Source organism: Enhydra lutris, unplaced genomic scaffold, assembly GCF_002288905.1.
Source record: "Enhydra lutris kenyoni isolate GAN:26980312 unplaced genomic scaffold, ASM228890v2 scaffoldscaffold130, whole genome shotgun sequence".
In the NCBI taxonomy this organism is placed as follows: domain Eukaryota; kingdom Metazoa; phylum Chordata; class Mammalia; order Carnivora; family Mustelidae; genus Enhydra; species Enhydra lutris.
In genome coordinates this window covers 652,015-670,549 of record NW_019154214.1, presented here as the reverse complement: position 1 = coordinate 670,549, position 18,535 = coordinate 652,015, and the positions used below count along the sequence as shown (strand labels likewise).

The 18,535-nt window shown below is 35.7% G+C and overlaps 1 pseudogene; it reads left to right on the top strand.

The window, feature by feature from the left end:
• Nucleotides 1-3,263: 3,263 nt before the first annotated feature.
• Nucleotides 3,264-4,338, top strand: LOC111139966 (annotated as a pseudogene).
• Nucleotides 4,339-18,535: the final 14,197 nt, after the last annotated feature.

Sequence of the window (18,535 nt, the reverse complement as noted above, 5' to 3'; positions counted from 1 at the left end):
GATTTTTAATTGTGGGTTTATAAATGATATACTCTGTCCCAGATACTGGTGACTGAGCAATAAATGAGACAGATAAAAGCCTATGCCCAATGGGGCTATGGAAAGATAGACAAAACTTATTCAGGTAATGTTAAACTAACATTTTAAGATGAATACTAAAAGGGAAAGCAGCAAGTGGCCCAGCTAGAGCAGCCTGTCCTTGTCAGTGGGTTTTAAGTAAAAGTAAAATTTCTTACATAAGGGAATTTAAGCAGAAATTCAAAGTCATACACAAAAGAGGGTAAGATCATTCCAGGATAAAAATAATAATAATAATAATTTGAAAATCGAGTAGAAAGCTAAATGCCTAATTGTGTGTAAAAAAATAAAATACCAGGGGTGGAAAATGGTACAAAACACCAAGAAGTCAAGTGTCAACTTGTAGGAGGTCAGTATGGTTCATATATTCATTCATATAAGTATTGAATATGAAAGTCACACCATGAAAGAACTCACTCACCAGTAAACAGATATTCCTAAGGAGGGATAAAACTGTAACAAATCACTTTAACATAAGCCTTAATCAAAGCAGCAGCCAGAGAAGAGTAACCTGAAGTTTGAAATGTTTACATATACAAGGAAAATAATAACATTTATATCAAGGTAACATTTCAAATTCTCAATGAAAATAAAACACCAAAATTGGAGGCCCCAAAATTGTACTATTTAAAGGAAAAAAGAATTTATCTGGGCATTTACCTAGAGAACTAAAAATTTATTGTTCACAGAACCTCTAATTATTAAGCTTTATTCATGACAGGCCCAAACTAAAAATAATGTACTCAACTATTCATTCACATCATTCACGGGGTGAAAAGTTAAATAAAACATAGTTCATCCCCACCATGAAATATTACTCAAAAATAAAAAAGGAATGTATCATTTATTGTAATACAAAAATTGGCTGTATCTCTAGGGAATTAGATTAAGTAAAAAAAGACAGAACCAAAGGTTACATACAGTTTTATTCCATTTAGACAATATTCTTGGAATGTCAGATTAAAGAAATGTGTAACAATTGCTAGATGTTAAAGAAGGTTTAGGGATGAGAGGGAGATAGTTGCAGTCAAAAAAGGTAACATGAGGGCTCCTGTGATGAAGAAAATATTTTGTAACTGTATCAGAATCAGTATACTATCTTTGAAAATATACTACAGTCTTGCAAGGATTATTACTGGGTAAACAGGAAAATTATGTAATGTGTCTGATATTTCTTACAATCCCATGTGAATCTATATTTATTCCAAAAACTAATTGTGATAAAAATATCCTATGAAAATGATAAATTTGGGGGCACCTGGGTGGCTCAGTGGGTTAAAGCCTCTGCCTTCGGCTCAGGTCATGATCCCAGGGTCCTGGGATCCAGCCCCACATCGGGCTCTCTGCTCAGTGGGGAGCCTGCTTCCTTCTCTCTCTCTGCCTGCCTCTCTGCCTACTTGTGATCTCTGTCTGTCAAATAAATAAATAAAATCTTAAAAAAAAAAGAAAATGATAAATTTTATACTTTGCCCAATGTTAATAATTACTCACATTACTATGTGTCTCTAATGTGAATCATACATATTTAATCTTCAGAATCTCCATACTGGGTGTGGAGCTTAGCTTTAAAAAAGTGCTTTTTTGTGTGTATTATATTCAAAGGATTATTACACTGAAGAGAAATTTTATTCTATTATGGAAGAGATTCTTTTCACAGTAGAAGATAGCAAATATCTGTGAATAATTGTGAAAGAACAATTAAATAGAACACTACAAATTCTATAGATGTCTATGAAATTGAGTGAATCTTGTTCTTGCTAAAGATTCAATACTGGAAAAGTATCATTTCTTCCCCATAGTTTGACAAATATTTCTAATTTAGCTGAAAATCTAATAATATAATTTAAAAATGTATCAAAATGAAAAGTGATGGTAGTGCACTTAGTGATAGTTTTATACCACAAGCTTTTGGCATTCTGTTTATGCTCTTGAAGATTTTCTCTTATTGTTAAACATAGAAAGTTATTTGTTAGGCTATATATAAAATTTTTGTTGCTTATCATCTTAAACATCTTTTTATTTCTTTTTAAAGACTTTACTTATTTAACAGAGAGAGATCACAAGCAGGCAGAGAGGCAGGCAGACAGAGAGAGGGGGAAGCAGGCTCCCCACTGAGTAGAGAGCCTGATGCGGGGCTCCATCCTAGGACCCTGAGATCATGACGCGAGCTGAAGGCAGAGGTTTAACCCACTAAGCCACCCACGCGCCCCTATCTTAAACATCTTAAAGGTAATAAATACTTTGTTATAGCATATTTTAACCATATGAAATGCTGTGGCAGGTACAAGACTCATTCTCAGTTAGAAATATAATAAATGAATGTAAAATTTAATTCAATTTATAATTAAGTTAAAGTATATATAATTAAAGTTCTTGAAAGAGTAAACGTCATAATTTTAGGTGAATTCTCCATTGTTCTTAAGAGTAACGGAACACCACAATGAGTGATTAGACTTTTTTCTTGCCTTCTTAAATTTCTCTATTTTTTAAATTTATTTTTTTTATTTTTTTTTTTAAGATTGTATATATTGATTGATGGGGAGAGAGAGAACATGGGAGCAGGAGGAGCAAGTGGGGCAGGGAGCCCAATGTGGGACTCTATCCTAGGACCCCAGGATGGTGACCTGAGCTGAAGGTAGATGCTTAATTGACTGAGCCACTCAGGCATCCTTTTTAAAATGTGTACATACTATCTATGTCATTAACAACGGGGTAAGAGCTCAAAAAAATGTCACGGGATATACCGATATTACTGTGTAGCACGTTTTACAGTCACAGGACTCATATACAGAAGAAACTGGTAAGAGCTTGCAGTTTGTTTAATACATTACATCTTTAAGAATTAAAAACTAGAATAAGTTAAGAATAACAAACAACTAGATGATGGTCTGTCCTGAATATTTCCATTACAGATTATTATCAAAACACAAGGCTCATGACCCCAAAGGTAAAACTTTGTATCATAACGGTTAATCATTAGTTTTCTGTTACTCAATAGAATACTACATATATCAGCCAAAACACAATTTTTGATCATTAAAATATTTCTTTCCAACATTCTACAAAGATTTTTTTGTTGAAGTCTAATTGGCATGAAATTTATTTTAGTTTCAGGAGCTAGTACCCGCACCTGGAATCAGGTCCCAACCTCACCAGCGCCTGCTGCCTGCCACCGCCTCTGGACCATGGATCCCCGCAAAGGGAATGAGCCTCGGGTCCTCATGAAAATGTATAAGAAGGATCTGAGTGTTCTGCACACTGAGAAAATGCACTTCCTGCAGGAGTGGGTGGAGAGCATGGGGGGTAAAATACCACCTGCCACTCGTAAAACTAAATCAGAAAAAAACAGTAAGAAGGTGGATGAAAACATAAAGATGGATGAACTATCAAGACAAAAGTGACCGAGAAATTGACAATGAAGGTGTGATTGAACCAGATACTGATGCCCCTCAGAAATGGGAGAAGAAAATGTAGAGATAACTGAGGAAATGATGGATCAGACAAATGATTTTAAAAGTGGCTGTCATTGATGCTCTAAATGATGCTGAACTACAGAATGCCATTGACTTGTTCACAGATGCCATCAAACTGAATCCTTGGTTGGCCATTCTGTATGCCAACAGAGCCAGTCTTCTCATCAAACTACAGAAGCAAATGCTGCCATTTGAGACTGTGACAGAGCTACTGAAATAAATCCTAATTCAGCTCAGCCTTTTAAGTGGCGAGGGAAAGCACACAGACTTCTGGGCCATTGGGAAGAAGCAGCACATGATCTTGCCCTTGGTTGTAAATTGGATTATAATGAAGATGCTAGTGCAATGCTGAAAGTTCAACTGAGGGCCCAGAAAATTGCTGAACATAGGAGAAAGTATGAGTGGAAACATGAAGGGCGAGAGATCAAAGAAAGAATAGAAAGAAAGAGCCCAGAGGGAGGAAGAACCCAGAGGACAATCAGGAGCTCAGTATGGCTCTTTCCTAGGTGTGTTTCCTGGGGGAATGCCTGGTAATTTTCCTGCACGTATGCATGGAATGGCAGGGGGCATGCCTGGAATGGCAGGAATGTCTGGGCTCAATAAAATTCTTAGTGATGCAGAGGTTCTTGCAGCCGTGCAGGATCCAGAAGTTATGATGGCCTCCCAGGTTGTGGCCCAGAACCCAGTGAATATGTCAAAACATCAGAGCAACCCAAAGTTTATGAATCTTATCGGTAAATTGTCAGCCAAATTTGGAGGTCAAGCACAATGCCCTTCTAACAAATAATGCCTCTGCTGAAGGAAAAGCAACTTCAATCACCTAATGGATGTCACAATAACACAAACCAGTGTACCTCAGATCTTCTCATGAAGAAAGTTGGGGTGCTGTGAAGAGAATCCCTACCCTCCTGCCCCCAGGCAACTGAAACGTTCTACAATGATTTGCCATTAGGGTATCAATTCAGATGTTTTCCTACTAGGAACTACAAACTTTAAACACTCTTTAAACCTTAAAAATATTTAAAAACATATTAAAAGTGTGTGTTAGTCCCTTAAAAAAAAAAAAGAAATTTCTTTTAGTTTCAAATGTACAACATACCGACTCAACAATTCTACACACTACTCAAGGTTCACCATGACAAATTCAGTCACTGTCTCCACACAATGTTTCTACAATATTATTGGTAATATTCTCTATGCAGTATTTTTATTCTCCATAATTTATTTATTTTATAGCTTGAAGTTTGCTCCTCTTATAAATTTTGTCTGTTTTATTTATGCCTTCCTTCCCCTTGGGGAGGTTCATTTGTTTTGTTTATTAGATTCCATATGTAAGTGAAATCATATGGTATTTGTCTTCCTCTCTCTGATTTATTTCCCATAGCATAATATGTTCTAGGTCCATCCATGTTGTCACAAATGGCAAAATTTCATTCTTTTTATCGCTCAGTAACATTCCGTCATACATATAGACCATATTTTCTTAATCATTTGTCTTTTGAGGAACACTTAGGTTGCTTCCATATCTTGGCTATTGTAAATAAGGCAGCAACAAACACAGGGGTGCATATATCTTTTTGAATTGGTGTTTTTTCCTTCATGTCAATAGCCAGTGATGGAATCATTGGATCATATGGTATTCTATGTTTAATTGTTCTGAGGAAACTCCCTACTGTTCTCCAGAATGGCTACACCAGTATGCATTCCCACAAGCAGTGCATAAGGCTCCTCTTTCTCCATATCCTCACTAACACTTGCTGTTTCCTGTTTTGTTTTGTTTTTCTACACTAGCCGTTCTGACTGGTGTGAGGCGCTATCTCATTTGATCTGTATTTTCCTGGTGATTAATAATATTGAGGGTCTTTGTGTACATTAGCCATCTGCATCTCTTCCTTAGAAAACTGTCTATTCAGGTCATTTACCCACTTTTTGTTTGGGTTTTGTTTGGGTTTGTTTTTCTGGTGTTGAGTTGTATAAGTTCTATATATACTTTTTATATTAAAAATCTTTATTAGATGTGTTTTTGCAAAGACCTCCTCCATTCATTAAGATGACTTTTTGTTTGTTTATGGTTTCTTTTGCTGCACAATTTATTTTTTGCTTTTGTTTCCCTTGCCTCACAGAATATACACATAAATATTTGCTATGGTTAATGTCCAAGAAATATTACTTATTTCTTCTATAGAAGTTTTATGGTTTTCAGGTTTTTACATTTTGGTCTCTAATCAATTTTTAAAATTATGTGTAGTGTAAGAAAGTGGTCCAGTTTTATTCTTTTGCATGTAGCTGTTCACTTTCCCAAACACCATTCATTGAAAAGATCGTCTTTTCCCTATGGTGTATTCTTGTATCCTTTGTCATAAATTAACTGGCTTTGTAAGTGTAGGTTTATTTCTGCATTTTATATCCTGTTGCATTGATCTATGTGTCTGTTTTTGTGTCAGTTCCACACTGTTTCGATTACTATACCTTTGTAGTAGTATATTTGAAATCTGGGATTTTGGTACCTTCAGATTTGTTCTTTCTCAAGATTGCTGTCACTATACTAAAGGTTCACTACAAATTTTAGAATTATTTTAGTTCTTTGAGAAATTCTTTTGAGATTTTGATAAGGTTTGCTTTGAATTTATAGATTGCTTTGGGTAATATGGACATTGTAACAATAACAATTTTTCTATTCCATGAGTATGGTAATCTTTACATTTGTGCTTTTTTTAGTTTCTTTTTCTCCCCTTCTACTTCTTTTTAAAAGTTTTACTTAAATTCCAGTTAACATACAGTATTGTATTATTTTCAGGTGTACAATGTGGTAACTCCACACTTCATTAAAAACAAACGGTGCATCTCATAACAAGTACAGCTCTTAATCCCCATCCCCTATTTGACCCATCTCCTACCCAGCTCCCCCAGGTAACCATCAGTGGTTCTCTCTTTTGTCAATGTGTTACAGTTTTCAGAGTACAGGTGTTTCAATTTCTTGGTTAAATTTGTTCCTAGCTATTTTATCCTTTGTGGTACAATTGTAAATGGGACTGCTTTCTTAATTTGTCTTTCTGCTACCTTATTAGGGTCTAGAAATACAACAGATTTCAGTATATTAATTTTGTGTCCTGCAACTTTAATGAATTCATTTGTCAATTGTAATAGATGATTCTTTAGGGGGTGCCTGGGTGGCTCAGTGGGTTAAGCCTCTGCCTTCGGCTCAGGTCATGATCCCAGAGTCCTGGGATCAAGTCCCGCATCGGGCTCTCTGCTTGGCAGGGAGCCTGCTTCCTCCTCTCTGTCTCTCTCTCTCTCTCTCTCTGCCTACTTATGATCTCTCTCTGTCAAATAAATAAATAAAATCTTTAAAAATAATAGGTTCTTTAGGGTTTTCTATATGTATAGTATTTTGTCATCTGCTAATATTTAACAGTTTTACTTCTTTTTTACCAATACAGATACATTTTTTGTTTGTTTTTTTTTGTTGTTGTTGTTGTTGTTGTTATCTGATTGCAGTGGGGCTAGGCCTGCTAGTACTATGATGAATCACAGTGGTAAGAGTGGACATCCTTGTCTTTTTCCTGATCTTATAGGAAAAGTTCTCAGCTTTTCCTCACTGAGTATGATGTTAGCTGAAGGTTTTTCATACATAGCCTTTATTATGTTGAGGTATGTTCCCTCTAATCCCACTATGTTGAGAGTTTTCTTCACGAACAGTTATACTTTGTCAAATGATTTTCTACATCTATTGAGATGATCATGTGATTTTTATCCTTACTCTTGTTAATGTGATGAATAACAATGATTGATTTGTGGATATTGAACCACACTTGAATCCCTGGAATACCCTGATCATGGGGACTGATTTTTTTAATGTATTGTAACGATGCAGTGTGCTAATATTTTGTTGACACTTTTGCATCTATGTTCATCTGCTACCTTGTTCCATAGTTCTCTTTTCTTTTTTTAGTGTGTCTGGTTTTATTATCAAGATAACGGTGGCCTTGTGAATGAATTTGGAAGTTTTTCTTACTTTTCTGTCTTTTTTGGAATACTTCCAGAAAATTAGGCATTAAGGTTTTATGTATTTCATAGAATTTACCTGTTAAACCATCTGGTCCTAGACTTTTGCTTATTGGGAATTTTTTGATTTTGATTTTTTGATTTTATTAGTAGTAATCTATCTGTCCAACTTGTCTGTTTTTTTCCCGATACATTTTGGGATATTGTGTGTTTTTTGGAATTTATTTATTTCTAGGTTGTCCAAATTATTGTCATATAATTATTCATAATATCCTCTTAGAATTCTTTGTATTTCTATCGTTCTGCTAATCTCATATTTTATTTCCGATTTTACTTATTTGAGTGCTCCTTTTTTTTCTTAATGAGTCTGGCTCAAGATTTATCATTCTGCTTATCTTTCAAGAAACCAGATCTTTGTTTTGTTGATCATCTTTATTTTTTCTTTAGTCTATTTCATTTGTTTCTGCTCTAATCCTTATAATTTTCTTCATTCTATTAACTTTGGTCTTTGTGGTTTTTTTTTTTCCAAGCTCATTTAGTGTAGGATTACATTTGTTTATTAAAGACTTCTCTTGTTTCTTGAAGTAAGTCTAAATCACCATAAACTTCCTTCTTAAAACTGCTTCCTTCTAAAACTGCAAGGGGAGATGGAGAGGAGAAGGGAGTTGAGGGAAATTGGAAGGGGAGGTGAACCATGAGAGACTATGGACTCTGAAAAACAATCTGAGGGTTTTGAAGGGGCGGGGGGTGGGAGGTTGGGGGAACCAGGTGGTGGGTATTGGAGAGGGCACGTATTGCATGGAGCACTGGATGTGGTGTAAAAACAATGAATACTGTTAATGCTGAAAAGAAATTAAAAAATAAACTGATTTAGCTATTTCCCAAAAGTTTTGGACATTTGTGTTCTCCTTTTTCTTCCCCGTGTATTTTTTTTTTATTTCATTCTTGATTTCTGCATTGACCCACTGGCTGTTCAGTAGCATGTCATTTATCCTCCATGTATTTGTGCATTTGTGCTTTATTCTTGTAATTGATTTCCAGTTTCATACTGTTGTATTTGGAAAAGATGTTTGGTATGATTTCAGTCTTCTTCATATTACTGAGACTTGTTTTGTGCCCTAACATGTCATCTATCCTGGAGAATGCTCCATGTGTACTGGAAAAGAATGTATACTCTGCTGTTTTGGAATAATATTTCTATTAGGTCGACATGGTCTAATGTGTATTCAAAGCCATGGTTTTCTTGTTACTTTTCTGACCTAATGATCTACCTATTGATGTAATTGGAGGGTTAAAGTAGACTACTTTTATTGTTTTATTATCAATTTCTCCTTTATATCTGTCAATATTTGCTTTATGTATTTGCGTGCTCCCTTGTTGGGTGCGTAGATATTTACAATTATTATATCCCGTTGTTTGGTTGACTCTTCTATCATTACATAATGCCCTTCTTTGTTTCTTTTCAGTCTCTCTCTCTCTCTTTACCTCTCTTTCTTAAAATTTTATTTATTTATTTGACAAAGAAAGAGACAGCAAGAGAGGGAACACAAGCAAGGGGAGTGGGAGAGAGAGAGAAGCAGGCTTCCTGGTAAGCAAGGAGCGCAATCTGGGGCTCAGTCTGAGGACCCTGGGATCATGACCCTAGCCAAGACTGATGCTTAATGCTGAGCCACCCAGGCGCCCCTCTCTCTCTCTTTTTTTAATGTCTATTTTATCTGATACAAGTATTGCTACCCTGGCATTTTTTGCTTCCACTTGCAGGTAAATGCTTTTCCACCCTTCACTTTTAATCTGCATGTGACATTAGGTTTGAAGTAAATCTCTTCTAGGCAGCATATAGATGAGTCTTACTGCTTTTTTCTTCCCATTCAGTCACCTAGTGTCTTTTGATGGGGGTATTTATCTATTTACATTTTAAGTAATCACTGATAGATATGTATTTATTGTCATTTTATTACTTGTTTTCTTATTACTTGTTTTCTAGTTGTTTTGTAGTTCTTCTCAGTTCCATTCTTCTCTTCCTTTCTTCCATTGTGGTTTGGTGGCGCTGTCTAGTCTTACATTTGGATTCCTTTCACTTTATGTTTAGTGTACAAAAACCTATTATAGGTTTTTTATTTGTGGTTACCTTTAGGTTCATATATAACATCTTAGGTGTATAGTAGTCTGTATTAAGTTGATGGTTGCTTGAGTTTGAACACATTTCAAAAGCAATAAATTTTTATCCTCACTAACACATGTATGATGTCATACTTTACATCTTTATATTTTCTGTATCCCTTGACTTTTTTTGTAAATATAATTGTTTAACCTCCATATACTGGCTTTATATGTGATTAATCTACTATCTTCACTATATGTTTTCTTCTACCTGTGAAATGTTTTTCTTTCATTATTTTCTTACTTCTGGTTATGGCCTTTTCCACTTTCTTCTGGCCTGCAAAGTTTCTGCTGAAAAATCAGCTGATGCCCTGAGAGCTTTTCTTTATACATAACTGTTTTCTTTGCTGCTCAAAAACTTTTCCTTATTCTTGCTTTTTGCCATTTTAATTGCTGTGTTTCTTGGTGTGGACCTCTTTGGTTTCATCTTGTTAGGGGTTCTCTTCTCTCTAGACCTCGATGCCCATTTCCTTCACCAAATTAAGGAAGTATTCAGCTATTATTTCTTCAGGTAAGTTTTCTGTCCTCTTTTCTCTCTCTTACCCTCCTGGAACCCCTTTATAAAATTATTCTATACTTGATGATATCATTAGGTTCCCTTATTGTCATTTTTAACTATTCTTTTTTCCCTTTTCAGCTCAACTTGTTTCTTCCATTAACCTGTTTTCCAATTCACTGATCCACTGTTCTTCACCAACTAATATACTGTGAATTCCTTCTATTTTCTCAATTATTGTATTTTTTTCTTTGTATTTTATTTTAATTTTTTATTTCTTTTCAGCATAACAGTATTCATTGTTTTTGCACCGCACCCAGTGCTCCATGCAATCCGTGCCCTCTCTAATCAATTATTGTATTTTTGAATTCATGTTCTTTTTTGTATTTTCTGTCTCTTTGTTGAAATTCATACTGACTCCATCTCCTCTTTCCTTAGGTCTGGTGAATATTTTCGTATTTGTATTTTTACAATTTTAATTTTTAAAACCAGGCATACTGCTTATCTGCTTTTTATTTTTCTTCTTTCTCTGTGAGTTTTTCTTTTTCACTTGGTACATATACCCTTGACTTCTCATTTAATGGGTCTCTGTGTATTTGTTTCTATGAATTAGGTAGGTCAGCTAACTTCCTGAAGATAATGGCCTTGGGTAGAAGTCCTTGGTGCCATGTGCCCTTCTCTTTTCTGGGCCATGATTACATTCATTCCAGTCTTCTACAGATCTGCTCTACCTGGTATGGGTACATTTGCCAGAGTTTTTTTCCCTACACTGGTGAGAGGCCGGTCTTCAGCAGCTATAGGCTCATTGTTGGGCAGGGACAGCACTCAGAGTGGCTCTCTGCAATTAGTTTCTCTGACAGCTTTAGGTGTACCAAAGGGCAGAGTTTCCTTCCTGCACAGCTAGTTAAGCAGTCCAGCCAGTGTGTGGAGTTATCTCTTCCCCTCCACATGACAGGAGTCACTTTGGAGCGGCACCCATTCCAGCCTAGGAGCCAGCCAGGTGTTGCATGGTGGGTGGGCTTTGGTGTGATGCCTACCAGGGGTGGAAGTTTGGTTGAGCTGAGCATGCGGAGGATCACCTGGGTTGAGCAGCAAGGTAGATGTAGTGTTAGGGCTGAGTTTTGCAAGCATGCATCTGCCCAGTCTGTTGGAGGGGAAGAAAAATGGCATCTGCCAGCACATTTGTTCTTGGAGAAATCTGCAGATTCCTGACCCTCCCAGCACACATTCAGTAAAGATTAATCAGTAAATCTTCTTTATGTGCACCTGACACACTTTTAGACTGCTGCTTCTGTGCTGTGTCTTAGTCTGGGTTATTTATTTTATGGTGACTTTTTAAGGGCAAGGAATTGGTTTCCTACTTCCCTCAGTTCACCGGAGTTAAGAGTGCTGATTTTTAAAGCTCTCAGGGTTAAGCCGTACTATTTTTCAAAGACAGATATTATGGCGTCTTGTCTTCCCAGTGAGCTGTGCTATGGTTCTGCTCTTCTTAGTTTTCCATGCTTGTGGTGTTCCTGTTTATGGTTGTTAGTCTTTGTGTTCTCTTAGTGTCTCCACCCCTCTTACCTTTTCAATATCGCCTCCTCTGTATGATTAACCATGAAGGGTCTGTTCCGCCAATCTTCGGATCATTTCCAGATTTGTGCAATGTAGCTCTTATCCACACGTATCTGTGAAATGCAACAAGTTCAGGATCCTTCCACTCCATCATCTTTCCTAAACACAGAATATTTCATTTCATCTTAAGCACAAAAAAATTGAGATAAAGATATTTTTCCCAACCCTCGTCCAACATGCAACATCTATAGACAAGGAACTTAATTCTCTGCCATCCTTCAAAACTCTACAATGACTGCAATATATTATTGCAATATATTGTTATTCCTGTAGAGCAACAGTACATCCCCATTTTAATCCTACATTTTAAGAGGTGTTGATCCCACATGCAACTACCACCAATAGTTACAGCAGTGTTATCAACAATAGCCAAAATATGGAAAGCCCAAGTATAAATATGTGTGTGTGTTTGCATGTGTGTTTGTGTGTGTATGTGTGTATATATGTAATGCATGTATATCTGTTTTGTGTATATACACATAAATATTTATATATGTAAAATATATGTGCATAATATATATTATATATACTACATACATGTATACACAAGCATGTATACATACATTATACATTTACATTACATATGTATAATATATGTACGTTATACACACACACAAGCGTGCTGGCAGATACCATTTTTTCCCCTCCACCAGAATAGATAGATGCATGCTTGCAAAACCCAGGCCTAACGCTGAATACATATATAATTATATGCATATATTATACATAAAACATACACATATAATTACATACGTACATTATACATAAAACATACATACGTATATAAACACACCTACTATATATGTGCAATACATACAATGCCTGCATATACATGTAAATATAGGTATATATATATACACGTACATATATAATATGTACATATAGTGCATGTACATATGCATTCATATACACATATGCATACAATACATATACATGTTTGTGCGTGTACATATACATACATGTGACACGCATATACATATGAATACGTATATTCATTATATGTGTGTTATATGTGTGTGTGCATGTGCAGATATGTACATATACATACTTATACATATGCTATATATGATTAAGCAGTATATAATTAAATAGTGTATGATTATATAACATATAATTAAATAATATACATATAACACATGTGTGATATGTGTATAATATATTTTATATATGTATGATGTTTATGTTTATGTGTATGTATAATATATGTATATGTATATTACAATACATAACAAAATAAGATATAGTATATTTATATATAATCCAAAATTTTAAAAGTGCTGATCCCACATGCACCATGATAGTTGAATAGCAGCATTATCAACAATAGCCAAAATATGGAAAGCACAAGAATATATATATTATATACATAATATATATTAAGAATATATTATATACACACACACATGCATGCACACACACACAAATCAGGAACAATATATTGTATTAGTATATATATTAGTATATTAATATGTGTATTAATATAATATATTCGTGATGAAAAATAAAATAAAAATAAAAAATAAAATATTATAATATATTAGTAATGAAAAATAAAAACTTGAGGGGTGCCTAGTTGGTTCAGTGGGTTAAGCTTCTGCCTTTGCCTCAAGTCATGATGTCAGGGTCCTGGGATTGAGTCCCGCATCAGGCTCTCTGCTCCATGGGGAGCCTGCTTCCTCTTCTCTCTCTGCCTGCCTCTCTGCCTACTTGTGATCTCTCTCTCTCTGCCAAATAAATAAGTAAAAGCTTTTTAAAAAATCCTGTAATTTCTTAAAATAAATAAAATAAAATCTTGCCACTTGCAATGACATGGACGGGGCTAGAGTGTCTAATGCTGAGTGAAATAAGTCAGAGACAGACAAATACCATATGATTTCACTCATAGTGGAATTTTAAAAAACAAAACACATGAACAAAGGAAAAAAAGAGAGAGAGAGAGACAAACCAAGAAACAGGCTGTTAACTCTACAGAACAATCGGATGGTTACCAGAGGGGAGCTGGGTTGGAGAGGAGTTAAACAGGTCATGGGGATTAAGAAGGGCACATGTGATGAGCACATGGTGCTGTATAAAATTGTTGAATCACTAAATTCTACTCCTGCAACTAATATTATACTAATTGGATAACTATTTAATTGTTAACTAATTGGAATTTAAATAAAAACTTAATATAAAAATACATAAATAAATAGTTTTGATCCCTCCCTTCAATTATTATCTCGGTATCTTTTATCTCTCTTTATTTTTTGGCTTCCCACTTAACTATTTTATTGATTAGGGCTGTATTAATTAGCCTATTACATTTGTTTTAATCATCATTATTTGTAGAAACTACATGATATACTTTTAAAGTAAAATAAGCTAGCTATATATTATTGGGATTATATTATTTAGAGCTTTTTTTAATTATGAAGAAGTTTAAGAAAAATTTATTGTCCTATTATGTCAAGTATCACTAGTGACTCTTTGGTGCAACATGTGGCCTTAATCCATTCTTTTGGATGATTAACAATACACAAATATTTTTTAGTTAATATTTTATTAGAATTTAGAAAATATAATAAGCTGGAGAATATAAACATCACAGCAAAAATGTTTGCTGTGTTTAAAAGTTGATTTATCAGGGATGCCTGGGTGGCTCAGATGATTAAGCATCTGCCTTCAGCTCAGGTCATGATCCCAGGGTTTTGGGATCCAGCCCCACATCTGATTTCTTGCTCAACAGGGAGCCTGCTTCTCCACTGCCTGCCATTCCCCTTACTTGTGTTGCACTCTTTCTCACTCTCTCTCTCGCTTTCTCTCTCTCTGTGTGTGCATGTGTGTCAAATAAATACATAAAATATTTTTTAAAAAATAAAGTAAAAGTTGATTTATTATCTTATAAATAGTCTATATTCTTCCACTTTTCTTTTTTTTAAGTTAAGGTTTTTGGGACCTCTTGTACTGAGCTGCTCTCATGATTTTCTCTTCTGAAATTTGCAAGCTTCAGTGTTATATGTCATGATGTTGACCCATTTTTATTGATTGAGGGGAGGGTTCTTTGTGCCTCCTGGACTTAAATGCCTGTTTCCTTCCCCAGATTAGGAAAGTTCTCAGCTATAATTTGTTTAAATCAACTTTCTGCCCTTCTCCCTCTCTTCATCTTTTGGTACCCCAGATACCAAGTACCTTAATATTATTTCACTTCATGGTATTGCTGATCTCTCCAATTCTCCCCTCATGACCATAGTTGTTTTCCTCTTTTTCTCAGCTTCCTTATTCCCCATCATTTTGTCTTCTATGTCACTAACTCTTCTGCCTCATTTATCTGAGCAGTTAGAGCCCCAGTTTTTATTGCATCTTAGTAATGGCATTTTATGTTTTAACCTGATTAGATTTTGGTTCTTTTATTTCTGTAGTAAACTGATTCTTCAGTATCTTTTATGTTTTTTTCAAGCCCAAAGAGTATCTTCATAATCGTTGTTTTGAATTCTAGTTCCAACATCTTATATTCATAATTCCATGGCAGAGAGTACTACTTCTGGCTCTTTCTTTTGGGTTGAATTTCTCCGTCTCATCATTATGTCCAGAAAAGAACAGAAGAAAGAGAAAAGACAAAAATAGCAACAACCATTGCAGGGGGGCGGGGGGGGGGGGAGGAGGAGGAGAAGGAGGAGACAAAATAAAATAAGGGGGAAAAAGTAAAAAAGAGCAAAACACTAAAGTAGATCCTGAGTGTATTTTGTCCTGTTTGTTGAAAGAAACTAAGAAAATAGTTAAGAAAGTAAAACATATATATATATACAAAAATAAAATAAAAATAAAACCAAAAATTAAAAATATACATATATAACATAGATCTAAAAATATAAATTAAAAAACAAGAAAAGAATTGATAAAATAGGGGTGCCTGGGTGGCTCAGTGGGTTAAAGCCTCTGCTTTCAGCTCAGGTCATGAACCCAGGGTCCTGGGATCGAGCACCGACTCCGGCTCTCCACTCGGCGGGGACCATGCTTCCCATCCCCCCCTCTCTCTGCCTGCCTCTCTGCCTACTTGTGATCTCTCTCCCTGTCAAATAAATAAGTAAAATCTTTTTTTTAAAAAAAGGAATTGATAAAATAAGAATATAGTGAGAAAAAATAAAACAAAGACTAAAGAATAATAAAAAGCCACAAATGCTATATACTGTTTTCCCCAGGAGCTGAAGGACTGCAGTTGAGTATGATCAGTATACTCGGTGATAGCTGAATGTTCCTGCTGGTCTTCTGGGGGAGGGGCCTGTTATGCTGTCCTTAACCTGATGAAATTGTCCTTACAGTCTGTTGTCCTTACCCTGGCAAAACTGCACTTACCTTGCATTCATACAGAATGAAAATGGCAGCGCCTCAATCTCTATCCCAGAAACTGAATGTCCATGCCTCCACTCTTCAGTGAGCCCTCACAGAACAGCAGTCAATCACTCTTGTGTCCCTGGTTTCCACCCAAATTCTGTGTTCACCCAGCCTGTGACAGCATTTTTATCTCAGATACAGAACCCATTTTTGAGTTTTCAAACTATGGACTCCTGTGGTGTGGACCAATGCATTTCCTCCTAGGGGAGGGAGAATTCCCATCAAAATCAACAAAAGCAGGTTAAGACCAAGACATACCACTTATTTCTATTTCATTTAGTCTCTTGCTATGGTTTTGTCCTTTTCTTTCATTTGGGATATATTCCTCTGTTATTTTTTCCCCACTCTCTGTGTCTGTTTCTGTGAATAAGGAAAGTCAGCTACCTCTCCTGTTCTTCAAAACAGTGACCTTTTGAAGAAAACCTTCTGTAGTACCCTGCCTTATGATCTGCCCTGTCCACCAGAATCTGGTTGTACTCCCTGTGTGGGCTGCTTCCTCCCTCTTGTTATGAATGGGGTGAATTGGCTGTGGGTGTACTGCTGGTTGAAGCTGGCCTTGGGTATAGCCGTACCCAGCTCTGTCCACAGAAACTTGGCATGTCAGAAGAGGGTAATATAAAGTATTCAATGTGCTAAATGGGAAAAATCTGCAGCCCAGGGTATTCTGTTAGCAAGGCCATCATTCAAAGTAGGAGGAAAGATAAAGGGTTTCTCAGAAAAACAAAAGCTAAAGGAGTTCACAACCACTAAACCAGTCCTGCAAGAAATATTACAGGGGACCATTTGAGGGAAAAGGAGAGACCATATGTGACAGTACAAAAAAGAGAGGAAAATACAAAAACAGTAAAAGTGAATGTTTCTGTAAAATATTACCCAAGGAACTCACTAAATAAAAGAATTTAAACTATAATAACAGATACCTTAAATGTGCAGAGGGAAAATAATAGACTGAAACTTAAACAACTAATAACTTAATACAGACTGGTATAGGCAGAAGAGGTTATATACAAACCCAATGTATCAAAACCCACTAATAGGGGCACCTAGATGGCTCAAAATCGGTTAAGCATCTGCCTTCAGCTCAGGTCACGATCTCAGGGTTCTGGGACTAAGCCCCATATCAGGCTTCCTGCCCAGTGGGGAGCCTCCTTAACCCTCTCCCTCTATGCCTCCCCGCTCCATTCACTCTCTTTCTTTCTCTCACAAAAGTAAAGAAGTAAAATCTTTAAAAAAATTTTTTTAAACACTAAAAATATGCAATGAATAAAAAGAAGGAAATCTGATATATCACTAAAGAAGATCACAACACATGAGTAAAAGACAAGAATAGATCAGAATATTTTCAAACAAAACAACCACAAATCAAGTAATAAAATGGCAGTAAATACATATCCATCAATAATTTCTTTGAATGGAAATGGACTAAACACTCCAATCAAAAGACACGGGGTGTCAGAATGAATTAAAAAAAAAAAAAAAAAGACCCATCTGTATGTTGCCTACAAGAAACTCATTATAGACCTAAGGAGACCTGCAGATTGAAAGTGAGGTGTTAAACAAGCCTCTGTCATGCAAATAGATGTCAAAGGAAAGTTGAGTAGCAATATTTATATCGAACATACTAGACTTTGAAAAACAATGACTGTAACAAGAGACAAAGAAGGAAATAACATAATCATAATGGGCACAATCCAACAAGAAGATGTAACAATTGCAAATGTTTATGAACCCAACATGGGAGAAGCCAAATACATGAAACAGTTAATAGCAAATATAAAGAAACTTATCTATAGTAACACAACAATTGTTGTTCATCTAAGCAGAAAATTAACAAGGAAACAATGGTTTTGAATGACACAGTGGACTAAGATGTACTTAATAGATTATTCAGAATATTTCATCCTAAAACAGCAGAAGACACATTCTCAAGTACACATGGGACTGTCTCCAGAACACATCACATAAAACAAACCTCAATAAATTCAGAAAGACCAGGATCATACCATGCATCTCTCTGACCGCAGTGTTACAAACTGGAAGTCAGCCACCAGAAAAAAATCTGGAAAGACCATAAATAATGGAGATTAAAATAATGGAGATAATGAAGGTTTAAAACACGCTACTAAACAATGAGTGGGACAACTGGGATATCAAAGAAGAAGTTTTAAAAGCATGCAAACAAATAAAAATGAAAACACAGTGGTCCAAAATCTTTGGGATGAAGCAAAAGCAGTCCAAAGAGGGAAGTATATAGTGATACAAGCCTACCTTAAGAAGGGCGGGGGGAATGTTTATAGCAGCAATGGCCACGGTCGCCAAACTGTGGAAAGAACCA